Consider the following 14429-nt stretch of genomic DNA (forward strand, 5'->3'; position numbering starts at 1 on the left):
AACGACCGAAGGGAGTGTTTTAAATCGACACGAGTTGCGAATTCCCTATTCGCACGTGTATCATACAACGCTTTACAGTACATTACATATGCCCTTTTAAATATTTGACATAGCAACGAAAAGTGCTTATTTACGCACTAGTGCGGGAAAGTAGCACCATATGTACTGTAAAATACCGACCCGCTGGGTGGACACTGTAAAGAAGGCCTGCCAGGGATCTACATAGGCGCCTATTATTGAGGATTTGTTAGCTGGACGTCCAATACGCAGTTCCTCCAAATCGCATTTCGTCCATTCGTCTACTACGCAGTATTTGACAGCGTGATAAGACAATGTTGTGGAATCGCCGATTCGCCGTATTATCAAAGAAACATTGTAATTTAAACCATATGGTTATCTTTGAGAAACTTGAAACGTATGTATATCGGTATTCATTGAATCATAACGTCACAGTCACAGTGGAAATAGTGGGCAATGTTGTCACATCTCATTATTCGCATTGTCACTATCTGTAAAAAACGTGGTACAACGCCTCAGGGCTTCAAACTGATCAAACTTAGTTTGCGTACCGTATATTGATGTACCTACGAGATAACGAGGTTAAGTTAGTTAAACCCGGTAGCCGAGCCCAGGGCTGGCAGTGATCGCGCGTTGCCAACGACGGCTAAAGGTATGAGTATGAATGAAATCGATTTTAGACGACTTTCACGAAACTACTCCACAATTCCGCTACATTCACTATAAAATACTGAAAACCAACAACCTCAACCTCTCTTTTTTGATCGTGTTTCATCCCCAAATTGAATAGTTACATTGAGGCCCTGTTTTTAACTAAAGGGGACTGATTATCAGTCCGCCTGACGCCATCAGCCTGTCAGATAGAACAAAAAGTTGACAGTTCCGAACAACTGACGGTCCGGCGGACTGATAACGCTAATAGTCCGAGGCTGAATGATGCCTTTCACCCGAGTTAAACACTCTACTTTTCATTTCGAATACGAGGAAAATAAAATGCATGTGTTTTTTTAAAAACATGACTAAGTATAAAATTTATAGTATTTTTTCAATTAACAATTTAGAAAGGCAAAAGTATCGTTATTTATGGAATGGGAAGTAAATATCAAAATGGAAATTGTAAAACAAATCCATGTAAACCAAAATTTAAATTGCTTATCGTAAAAAAAATAATAAAATCGTTTCGCGATTTCGGGGTTGGTCCCATAGTCAACTTTGCTCAGTATAATCCCAAAACCTCCCTGACAACGGGAATGCAGTTATTTTTTAGCCACCCTGTATGGGAACCCCGGAATTTCATAACAAAAGTTAAAAGTTTGAAAAATCATAACTCGAAAACTACGAAAAATCGGCTAACATACATGGGGTATATTCTGATAGCCCACGACGTGAGGAATCTAAAAAAAATGTTTGGACGTCAAGGTTTGGACCACCCTATATAATTAACACGGAAGAAAGAATGAGCGCGCCGCGCTCAAATAAGTACTTAGGTAGGTATCAATGTTCTACTCAATATTTGTACATTTATACTGTGCTGTTAAAAATGAGATTTTATAAATGATGTTGACATAGTTTTTATGAAGAAAAAGGTTTAGGTACTTACATACTATTTATTAGTTATTAAGTTGAGTTTATATTTTATACCTATGAAGATCAGTCTCTGAAAAGTCAGAAAGAACAGTTTGCAGAGTAGATATAGTGTTATTAACTATAAAGTATACCTACTACTCCGTACATTTTCTATGCAAACAACAAATGAGCGTTCCATACTGTTTACTATGGGCTACACAGGGAGTGCCGGCAGAAGTGAAAACTCAATGACTAGTGCAAAATGCACTATGTATAATTAAGGTTAACGCCATCTAGCGTTATTTCGTCGCATTACTTGAAACCCCTAAGCACATCACTGTTAGTAGGTACTCGAGTTATATTAATACCAGTTAGAGCGAAACTCACTAGATGGCATTTAAATCAATAAAGAAAAACTCAATGACATTACATGTAACAGTTTTTCGATCAGGTCAGTGTCCGTCTTACGGTCACGTGACCGTCTTACAGTCACGTTATCGTCTTACGGTCACGTCATCTCTCGCGAGTTTTTTAAATTTTTTCCCCACCTCAAAAAGTGCACAGCGCCGCTAAAGAAGTTTTCACTTCAAACAGACTATAACCTAATAAGCATATGTAAAGTGATTTGAACTACGTACCAAGTTACCAACCAACTGATTTCGGAGTTGGTCCCATAGAAAAAGTTTTCAGTATGGCCTACCTAATCACCTCGCACAATATGGCTAACGGTCCAAAAATAACCCTGTATAAGTACTAGTAACAAAAAAAACGTAAAGACAAACCACAAATTAAGCTCATAGTGTTAATTTTGTCATTCATTGACATTTTATTTATACGTGTGTAATTTGGGCCTTGGTTTAGTTAAGGTAGTAACAAAGAATAGTTTCTTCTATGTAATTTGTGTCTAATAATTTACTTAAGTACATAAAGTGAAACCTGTATAAGTGAGACTTCAAGGGACGAGCAGATTTTTTTAAATTAGATTTTTAAAATTATTTTACAATTTGTTTAATCGTGTTACTTATCAAGATTTCAGGTTTCGTCTCGATAGTTTTAACTACATAAAGTAACTGAATAAAACGTTTAGACACAATTAAGCAAATTCGGAATTTGTGGATAGACTAAGAGTTAGTAAGAATACGGAAATTGATCAATAAAGTCCAAGTTAGAGAGGTCATAGACTGACGTTATCTCAGATACAGAGGTACCTACCTATACAACCCCTATAAAATTCCTATAAAAACCCACCTACCTATAAAATTCTAAAAATTGAATTAGGAAAATGTAATCTTATAAATATAGTTTCAGTAAAAGAGGTAAAATACACTCTCTGTCTCAATTATAGAGGTAAATGTGACTATAAAATCACAACAACTAATCGCAGTTATAGAGGTTCGTTTTATCTCACTAACAGAGGTAATTCAGTGCTAAAGTGTTGGGACCGCACCATGAGTCCCAGCTATAGAAGTTTCTCACTTATCCAGGTCCCACTTAACCAGGTTTAACTGTTTATCATAAAACAGTTTTGATGTGTTAAGTAGTTATACATTACGAAATTTCTATAGTGTGAATGATGTTGATGTGCCTTTGCGAGGATAGGTCGTACATAATTAATTTATAGACTTACGATTATAAAAATAGTATAAAATATGTATAGGTATACATACACACATCATAGAGAACTTATTAGCTATAAACTCTTTATGATGTGTTCAGGAACCGCATTATAATAATATGTGTATAATTATAATAAGATATTGCAGTATATTTATGTAACTGTATACATAATTAAGCATTATGTAGCAGTCGCATAAACTGCTATTACGATAAGTAGATACGTATAATTTATATACTTATTTTAATAGCAGTTAGTTAGATAATGTCATTTTATTTACTTGACACACTTGAGTTGTATAAATATTATTTTATTATCCTCGTCAGAATGAGTATGGTAATATTTGAAAATACAAAAAAAAAAGTTAAATATTAGATAATAATTTGTCTGTGTATGTTATACATCACAAACGTAGGTATTCTGTATAACTGCGTTGTATTACTGCAAGAATAGGCCTAATGTATTTAGCGTGTAATAACGCACTGGAAAACAAATATGTATAATACAGTATGTGTCAGAACGAAAGGCCAAGAAAGAGACCAATTAATGTTTAAGTGATACTGAGTAACTTTTACTATGGGACCAACCCCGAAAACGCGGAAAAAAATTGGATGTTTCGTATATTTTGCTGGTCTGATGTTGAAATTTCCTATGGGAGAGTCACTTTTTTTTTCGCGATTACGGGGTTGGTCCCATAGTAAAAGTTGCTCAGTATGACTGAAACATTAATGGGTCTCTTTCTTGGCCTTTCGTTCTGACACATACTGTATTATACATATTTGATACATACTGTATATTGTACGAAATACATTTTTCTCGTCATAATTTATTTTTATTTAGGAACAACATTATAGCACAACTGTATGTACCTACTTATTGTTCCACTCTTATAACAGTTATAGGTAACATAGGTACTGCATAATATTATTTTATTTTGATGTAGTGTGAGATAGTTATTATATTTGTTTTACAATGGAGAAAAGTTGTTGATAACCCCTCGTGGTAACATGAATACCCGCCAAGCGTAGCGAGTGGTGCGAAAAGTGGAATCTTGAAATGCGAGGGTTTCTTGAAACCTTACCTTGGTACGAGGGTTTACATGCATTTTAGTGTACTTACATTATATTTGTAAACTTATTATATTTATATCTTATGAATAAAACAATGTTTCTTAGATCTACTTAGTTTCTTTACTTTTTTAATTTCCTACCCTATACTAGATACTAGTAGGTACTAGTAGTTCCAATAGAGACAATGAATTTGCGATATAAAAAAAGAAGGCGTCGGGTAATTATTATAACAGAAAATCTTATAATTAATAAATACAGCTGAACGAGAACTACACCGAAAATAATTTACCGTGTATAATTTGACCCGACGGTTTATGGCATTATATCATATCATATCTGTACTCCCAAATCACTGACTGGCCGGTCACAAAAGCGGCCCTAGAGTCAGAATGACAAAGGGTAATCTGTGCCTCGCCAAGTGGCCATAAATTAAAAATAAAAGCGCCTCCCCTTGCGTGTCAACTGTCAGCCAATCACAGCGCCGCACGCACGTGACGTCATGCTATTCAGTTGTGGAACAGATTCAAAGATGGCACCGTATCATTGAAGCCTGGATTGTAAAAGGTCGTAAGTGTGTTATTGTTTGAGTAAGGAACTTGCCCTTTTAAATGCCAATAGGATATTATTATCTATATGAGCCCTTCGTTTGCGATTTCAACAATGCCATGTTTGCTATTATAGTCAGCGGTCAAGTCTAAATTAATAGCAGTCAGTCGAAATCGGAAACGGATGTTTTTTTACCCCGTAGGTATGTCTATTTATTTATTAGCTCTGCCCGTTACTTCGTCTGCTTGGTATGATGATGATTATTTATAAAAACTAATAGCCAATGTTTTCCTCGAGCTCAAACTAACTCTATAACAAATCTCATCTAAAAGATATATTTATTTAATTATTAAACGCAGGGAAAATGGTGGGAAGCGGAAACTTGAACAATGGTAATAAAATAATGCTGATAGGTAATATTATAGGTAGGTAATTATTATATGTATTTTTTTGCGCCTTTTGTATTATAATGTACTTACACGTTCGAAATGATTTGCATGTTATCCACGACTGTTCTCTTTCCGAAAAGACTATATCTGCGTTTGAAAGGTGTTCTAATCTACGTTTAGGTATTAAGGGGACGGTATATGACGTTTTCGATTTAGACCTCACTTTGTGCAATCAATTTGTTCAATGAATGATTAATACCTGCATTAAATTATACGTAAATCTGTTCACGAAGAAGCCGTGTACCGGATCTTCACGCCATAATATTTTTTATTTGCTGTAATTCTCTACAAATCAACACTAAAACTGTCCAAAAATCAAAATATGGAGTTCCGTTTGAGCAAGACGTATTACAGTTTTGTCTTTGACAGTAATTGAGTTGTTGTGGGATTTTGAAGGCTAGATAACTAAACTACCAAATTATTATCTACTTATATTTTTACTCACAAATACAACACAGAAATTCAATCCCAAATGTAAACTTTCGTATAATTTCCATACATTGACGACATCACTCAAAACTCTTCTTCGAGTCAGATGGCCGTTGGCCTTGCATCGAAGCAGACGTGTACGTCGTTGTAGCTCGTTTTTGACATTTTTATAGACATTTCATCATATACGCATACGAAAATGTATACCAGTAGATAAATTGTATTTCATACAATAGGGTAAATAAATATAATCACGTCGAGCTCGAGTCAAATTTTAAATGTGAGTTGTTGTTATTCACGGGTCGTAACGGTCGAAAACAGCAGTAAATTATCCTAAAACAATACGATTACAATCGAATTTAAGTAACTTGTTCCTTCAAAACCCGCTTAAAATGAAAAAAAGTTTAAAGACTCGTTTTACTGATTGGGATTGATTTTCATTATGCTGGTATCAATTTTGCGTCATTATAAAAATGTATATGACTTCTGTACGTCAATGACTTTTGATGTCAATTAATTGTAATCTTGTATTTATGTTAGAGAATATTATATGTTCATTTAAATCGAAGTATCGAAGTATCTATTAATACGAAGCGTAATTCGTTTAATACCTAAAGACTTGCAGTGTCTACACCTACTTTGTTGACGTTCGTTCCGTCTATGTATGCGATTACGTAACGTGCTGTTCTGATAATCTTCAAGAATCAAGATAATTAATAACGGCAAGATCAGCATTTAGTACCAGCGAGTTTTGCGGATTTGGAGACCGAGATAAAGCTTACAGGCCAATATCGCTGCGGCCCGGCCTGCTTATTGTTATGTGTATAAATCGAATGTTATATAAATTTACTATAAAAAACAATGTTTTATTTCAATGACATTCTGTGCGTAGAGGTATGTATGTTTCGGTGATTATAAGAATTATGTCCACACAATAATCGTGCAAAGCAGAGACTGCATTATTTCTTTACGGTATAAGCGGTAAGGAAAAACTCATTGGTATCCTGGCTCGTACCAATGAGTTTTTCGGAACTTATGTACGAAATATCATTTGATATTTACCACTAGCTTTTCGGTGAAGGAGGAAACATCGTGAGGAAACCTGCATACTCGTAGTGGATACATTTGCGAAGAAATTCAAAGCTGTGTGTGAAGTCCCCAATCCGCATTGGGCTAGCGTTGAGATTATTGTCTATACAGGGTGGTCCAAACCTTGACGTCCAAAAATCGTGGGCTATCAGAATGTACCCCATATGTATGTTTTTTCGTAGTTTTCATGTTATGATTTTTTAAGCTTTTAACTTTTCCTATGAAATTCCGGGGTTCCCATACAGAGTGGCTGAAAAATAACTGCATTCCGTTGCCAGGGAGGTGTTGGGATTATACTGAGCAACTTTTATTATTGGACCAACCCCGAAATCGCGAAAAAAAATTTGTTTTTTTATGCATTTTGGCTAGTCCATTTTCTATGGAAGGGTAATTTTTTTTCGCGGTTTCGAGGTTGGCCCCATTGTAAAAGTTGCTCAGTATAATCCCAAAACCTCCCTGGCAACGGAAATGCAGTTATTTTTTAGCCACTCTGTATGGGAACCCCGGAATTTCATAAGAAAAGTTAAAAGTAAAAAAAATCATAACTCGATAACTACGAAAAATCGACTAACATACATGGGGTATATTCTGATAGCCCACGACGTGAGGAATCTAAAAAAAAATTTTTGGACGTCAAGGTTTGGACCACCCTGTATATAGGCTGAATTATTATTATTATTTATAGGCTGTACGGTACCGTTATTATTTATCAATACCGCTTCGTTTTGAAGGTACTATGTGCCTGTACCTGTACCTGTTGAAATATAAAGTACGGTACCGGTATAAAATTGCAGCAGGTACAACTATTTTTTATAGGTGTACAGTCAGCTGCAGAGAAAAGGTACCACCCCTGCATACAATCTTCTATGCAGGGGTGACCTGCAGCTGACTGTACCTAAACCATCACTGACCGAGCGTAGGCGAAGGTCTCCGTTTCAGCTTGGGCAAAAATACTTTCGTTTGTTCGAATGTTCTCCTTTGCATATCACATTTCTCAAATATCTCGAGAAAATTTGTAAGCAGGTTCGGTAGTTGGATATAATTACTCGGTTTCTTTTTTTTTTATAAGTTCTAATAGGCAGAGATTGTCATAAAGGACTTAAGCGACAGTAGGGTCTGTGGTACTTAAGACCATTGTGATTATTAGTAGTGTCCGATCGAAGATTCGGTTTCGGTTTCGGCCAGTTTCGGCCATAAAATCATGTTTCGGCCGTAATTTCGGTTTCGGCCAAAAAACGGCCGAATCTTTCGGCCTGGCCGAAACATACGAAATAGTACTTCGTATTATGAAACTAAACTATGTGACAAAGACCAAAAGTTGGGGAGCAAGTAGGACAACAATATTTATATATACAGAAATTTGTGTTTCGGTCGGACATTAATTATTAGGTACTTACTGATTATGCTGCGCCGCGTGGAACGTGAGGTGCGTTGGGGTAAGTGCATACAAATCATTCAAGAAAAAAATCCCTTTTAAGATCACTCGTGTGTCTGCCCCTAATAGACTAATTCAATTGAAATTTGGTACACATTTGTCACATATGACAAAGAGTCGGTGATCCAAAGATGGACTAGTAACGTAAATAAATGAACTTTTAACTTTGCGGCCATTTTTTGTATCGTGTGATATATCAGATATTAAATTATAAGATATTTACTAATAATAAGCATTGGTCACGTAAATTATTTTTAGATTTTTTTTGCAAGTATGATATAGAACATTATTTCAATTATTTTTAAAATTAAGCCTATCCAAAGGCGACTTGGAAGAAGTGTCATGGGGATCTACATTCGTTGGGTGAAAAACAAGTTTTTTTGTCTAATTATCGTTTAAAACTCAATCGATCGGCAATAACGCGGGCACATAAAACAAAAAACTTCTTTTTTCACTCATAAAACTCCTTAAACCTAATAAGAGCTAAACAAAAACAAGTGCGAGTCGGACTCGCATTCCAAGGGTTCCGTATATTAAGTCCGTCTCACGCTTGACTGCACATTTCTTATAGATTTTCCTGACATATATAGGTAAAGAACTAATTTGTGTATTTTTTTCAAAATTTTAGATCCAGTAGTTTCGGAGAAGGTGGGCGGAGAATGATCATTTTTTGCCTATTTTCATGAATAACTGCTGAACTATTAATCCTAAAATTATAAAAAAAAAAATTATTTGAGATTCTTACAATGAGCTCTTTTATTTGATATGTAACACTATATAGTTTAAAAAACATTATTTTTTAATTTTTTCATTTACCCCCCCCCCCCCCCAAAAATGGCTACCGTATTTCAAATTCTCTAAAATAAATTTTATTTACGTTACACGTCCATCTTTGGGTCACAAATTTACATTAGTGTGCCAAATTTACATATGTGTGCCAAATTTCAACTGAATTGGTCCAGTAGTTTCGGAGAAAATAGACTGTGACAGACGGACGGACAGACAGACAGACGCACGAAGAATTATATGTATATGCACTTACCCCAACGCACCTCTCGTTCTACGCTGCGCGGGGTTCATTGCCGCTCCTACCGCCGTAAGTGTAAGTACAACTACATCATCAAGGCTACGATCGAAGATAATCAGTTCAGCACTGAAATAATAGCGGTGGAATGCCAGTATAATATTTAATTATTTATTTTAATTTTATAAATTTAATAGCAAAATAAATAGCGAATATACGATACTCGTACAAGTAAATCTGTAAAGATCTTAGGGGTACATCAGCCGACATATATTTTTAAATTTTATTTTGTCCGCCTTAAATAAATTTCCACCCTGCCGAAACTTTATTTATTTAAATTTCTAATTGAATTGATTTTTCGCCTTATGAATAACCGTATAGAGTAGTAAATAAAATTTTACATCTGACTTAATGACATCTGGGTTTATTCGGTTTAACTTAACTTTACAAAGATGGAGACATGAGGCGCAAGATAGAGACAAATGGAGACAACTGGAGGAGGCCTTCACCCTAAGAGGGGTCCTTACATAATTTAGATTAATAGATAATAGTAAATAATTTTTTAATTTAATTTTCATTATATTAACAAATGATATACCTAAGTGATAATTTAACTGTTGATAAAATAACTAATAATGAATGCATGCAAAATTATGTACTTCAAATAAGGAATTAAAAGGCTTTTTATTTTTATTTTATTTATTTATTTATAACTTTACAAAACGCGTATCTCGACAAAGCCGTAATATGCAGAAAATAGTTAACAATCAAATGAATTAAATTAGAATTTAAATACGTCACGTGTGACATGAACAGACAAGGAGAGCAAGATTTAATGTATTGTTTCTCTTTCTTCTTTCAATGGAACGTTTTTACAGTTTCTGTTCCTCAAAAGAGGTCAGTGGTTATCACTAAACTCAAAACGCTATCTTAAAAAAACTTGATGGGTCAATGACCTGTCCCAGTAAAGTGAGGTAGTGTGCGTGAAGTGCGCTTGTGTGTGAAATGGGGTAAATTGACAGAATCTGAAAATTTACCCACCTCTACTGTCGCCTTAAGTATACAGATAAAAAAACATTTAAATTCTAACTCTACTAACTTACAAAATGCTTAAACTAAATTCTATATATACTACTTAAGCATGTATTTTTATTGTTTTTCAATAATGGTTTAAAAAAGTTTAGGTACTACTTTTTAAACCATTATTGAAAAACATTTACAAAAACAACTATTACGCATGAAACCAAAATAATGTAAATTATCATATATCATAATTATATATGCTATATAATTGTTTCATATTTGGTGTTTTTCAATAAAAAGACACGTCAAGATTGTTTCAATAAAACGAAGTAGGTATAGCAGAACCCTTAATACCTACATGAAAATTAAAATTCGCAGTCGACGCCGAATAAGCCCATTTGCCGAATGAGCTTATCATCCCTACCACCCCGCGTCATCCCTGGGCGCTGCGCAAGCGTCACTAGTCAACCGACTCTGACGTAAACACAACGATTGTAATTCAAATTAGAACTTTATTCGCGTGACATTTTTTTTTTCTTTTACATTAATACTGTTTAGTAAGACAAAAAGTTAAGTAGTGCGATAAAAAAAATTGTAGTTAAAATTTTGGTGTGTGTTCAGTGATGTTCCAAGTTTGATTATGTAAGTATTTTTTACTTTTAAATAAATTGCGAATTTATCTTTATATGTAGGTATATTAACCATTTTTTCTACTCCAGCACTTAAATGTGTCAATTAAATGACTGACAGTGATATCTAAAGCAATGTCATTTGAATGATTTGTCTATAGGCTCATAAGATGACTGCTAGCAGTCATCTTATGAGTATAATACAACTGCTTTATTTTTTTTAAAGATACAAGTTCCGATCATCTTGATTGAAAGAGGTATGTTTTCATTTACAATAATAACTCTTTTTTTTTTAAATAATAACTCAATTTTTTTTAAATAATAACTCTTTTTTTTTAATAATAACTCCTTTTTTTTGCTGCAGCTGTCATAGAAAAAGTAATGTATGCAACAGCTCATAATTGGTTCTTAAAATTCTCGGGTCTTTTTTTACAAAACTCGACTACGTCTCGTTTTGTAACTTCGACCCTTGAATTTTAAGAACCCTTATTATGTCACTGTTGCATAAACTACTATTAAATTAGTTTAAGGCAGTGCGAGTTTTTGCTAGCGAGTGCTTTACTCAGCGAATATATAGGTAGGTACATGTTTAGATAAAGATTTTCTTTTTATAAAACGTATTCTTATATGTAGTATTTATTACAATACTATTGGCGTTAATTTTAAACGCGTTACAACCCGCAATTAGCTAATAATAGTTTGTCTTAATTTGCCATTTTCATTTACGTATTAATTTTGTCAGTAATATAACATAACATAACATAAATTAATTAGTTGAGGCTTATATTGCTATGCTCTTATTAAACTATACTATACTATTAATAGTGGTCCCTATTCAGTTCCTTCAAGTCTCATTTGGTTAGGCATCATAAAAAAAATTAAGTATATGTTTTACCGTAGGATTAGGTACTTAAATGTTACATTTCTAAATAAATGAATACGCTAAACTTACAAAATCATTATACGAGTATAAACATTTTACAGCTACGTTTATAAATGAATCGTCATCGACCATTCATTCAACGCGAGAGGTTTAGAAATAAATAATAATAGTATGTAGTAATATGTAGTAGACCGGTATTTAGCTAAAGTCAGGCTGCGACGTAGCACGTAGCACCACGTAGTGCTACGGAACAACACATAATGCGGGTCTGTCTTGCTGCACGTGGCATGAGTACGGGAATACCGGAATATCGGACCAATTTTCACGATATTTCTATACCGGAATTGAAGAGGATCAATATCGGAATTCCGGTATTGGAATGTTTTAGTAAACTAAAAAAATTTGTAAAGAATGATGAAATTACGTCAAAAACTGTAACAATTATGAAAAGAGACGACTTGGTTTTGTGTTTGGTACAGAAAATATTTAGATTTTAAGTATATTAATTAATTAATTGTATATGTGTAACAAAATATTAAAAACTGACCATTTTTGTTTTTTTTTTATTCAGAAACAAACAGTCATACATGGTTTATGTAGGTACATATTTTAAAGACAATAAGAATAGACCTATAGTTTCATTACAGAAAAAAAACATATAAATAGGTCCGTGGCTATTACTTAATCACATAAGAGAAATACTTAATTTGTATTTTACAATTACTATAAAAATTTGTAAATCAATGATTTGATACCGCTGTCGAAAATACATTGTAAGTGCGTTAAGGAAGTTATTAAATGATTGTTAAATTCAATATTTAAATGCATTCTTAAGTTGTGTTAGTGTACAGTTAAAATAGTCTAAAAAAGTTTGTTGTCTATTTGACTGGTTTTACCTTCGATAAGATTGTTTAACGGTTAACTTCAATACAATAATTAAAAAATAAATATAAAAAAGGCACTTTTTACTTTTTGCTTCTTTTGTGGTCGTATCCGACATCTGGTATAGGATCGGACAATGTGAAAACGCTCATAATGAAAAAAAAAACGGGATAAAAAATTCAGTTCGTAAAGTTACTAACGAACGTGTACTCTACGAGTGTTTAATTTGCCTATGTTGTGCGTTATAGGTGCATATGTATAAATTGTATAAAAAAAACGTCGGGCAATGTTGTTGAAGATGAATTCTATGATATTGAGGAAAGAAAAGAAACATTATAGGTAGTCAAGTTTCCAATTAAGTTTTTATAAATTATTTTTATTTTTTAGAATATTAAAGGTGGTATTTAAAACTTAAAATAAAACCTTATAAATAAAAAAATTGGTCTAGGTCGTGGTCACTCGGTAGGGTACCCAGAAGGCTGGCCGCATTGCCCCTGGATGGCAATGCTGATCCGCTGGGCAAAATCAATATTTTGCCAATGCCAGCCCTCTGGTCACCAGCGAAGCCTCTATAAGGCGCTTTAACAGCTCCTTATAGAGGCTCCGAATATTAAAGTAAAATATTGGCTTTTATTATAATTTAATTTTGGTTTTTTAACTTATAACTCTACAGTAGGTACTTGATCTTTAAAAAACAGACAGACATATGTACGCAAACATCAATATTTACATACATTTACCAAAACATATGATATGGCAAAAAAGAGGGTTAAAACATACCTATAACACAAGAAACGGAAAAACCATCTACCCACATAATCACAATTCTTAAATTAATTTATTTAAGTAGTGTAATGAGACGACCTACAACATTTGTTACGCCTAAAAACACTTATAGTTCGTTTTTTTTAGCATTAGAAAGAACTTGCAAGAAGTTAAGCGATCTTGACATGTCTTTTAATTGAAAAACGCTTTTTAAAAATCAAAAACTATTACTTATGAAAGCAGAAGAATATAAATGATCGTATTACATTCATAATTGTTATATATTTGCCGTAACTTATTTTTAAAATGTGTTTTTCAATTAAAAGACACATCAAGATTGTTTACCTTATTTGTAATGCTAAAAAAACGAACTTTATTTGGATTTTGCTTAAATGCCTGTGCTGAGTGAACTTGACATTGAGTTTTGTTAAGTTTGTTATATCTGTTATTTCCTACGTTAAAGATTACAATGAAATGTGCTTTGTGAAAAATACAGCGGGCTATTTCGTACTAAAGGTATTTAAGTTTAGTACTCCTAGGCTTTGGAAGAAACCAAGAGAAATGTGATATATTGGATGTTATTATGAGGAGTTCGAGGCTTTAACCATGGCGTAACATGAGGTAATGTAAATGTAATAATGATAATTAACTTCAGAAAAAGATTTTTACTTATTTATTAGTGAGGATTCAAAATAATAAATGTAATCCAAATAATTCTTAAAGTTCATCAGCCAATATACTAAAGCAGAGTTCTTATGGTAGTTATTTTACGGAAACTGTAGGTACGTTAATGATATTTGTTCTATAGGTACTTAGTTGTATTTTTTATAAGCCGCTACGTAGTTAAAATTGTAATATTATTATTTTACGTGGCCTCCCATTATTACTTAAAAAAGGGGCAAAAAATGTTGCTTTAAACGACGGTAAAAACTTAATTAGGTACATAAATGATTACCAGTCCGCCGGACGATATTGGCCTGTCAGTTAAAGGTAATGGCTCCTCTAC

Source organism: Cydia amplana, chromosome Z, assembly GCF_948474715.1.
Source record: "Cydia amplana chromosome Z, ilCydAmpl1.1, whole genome shotgun sequence".
NCBI classification, from domain to species: Eukaryota; Metazoa; Arthropoda; class Insecta; order Lepidoptera; family Tortricidae; genus Cydia; species Cydia amplana.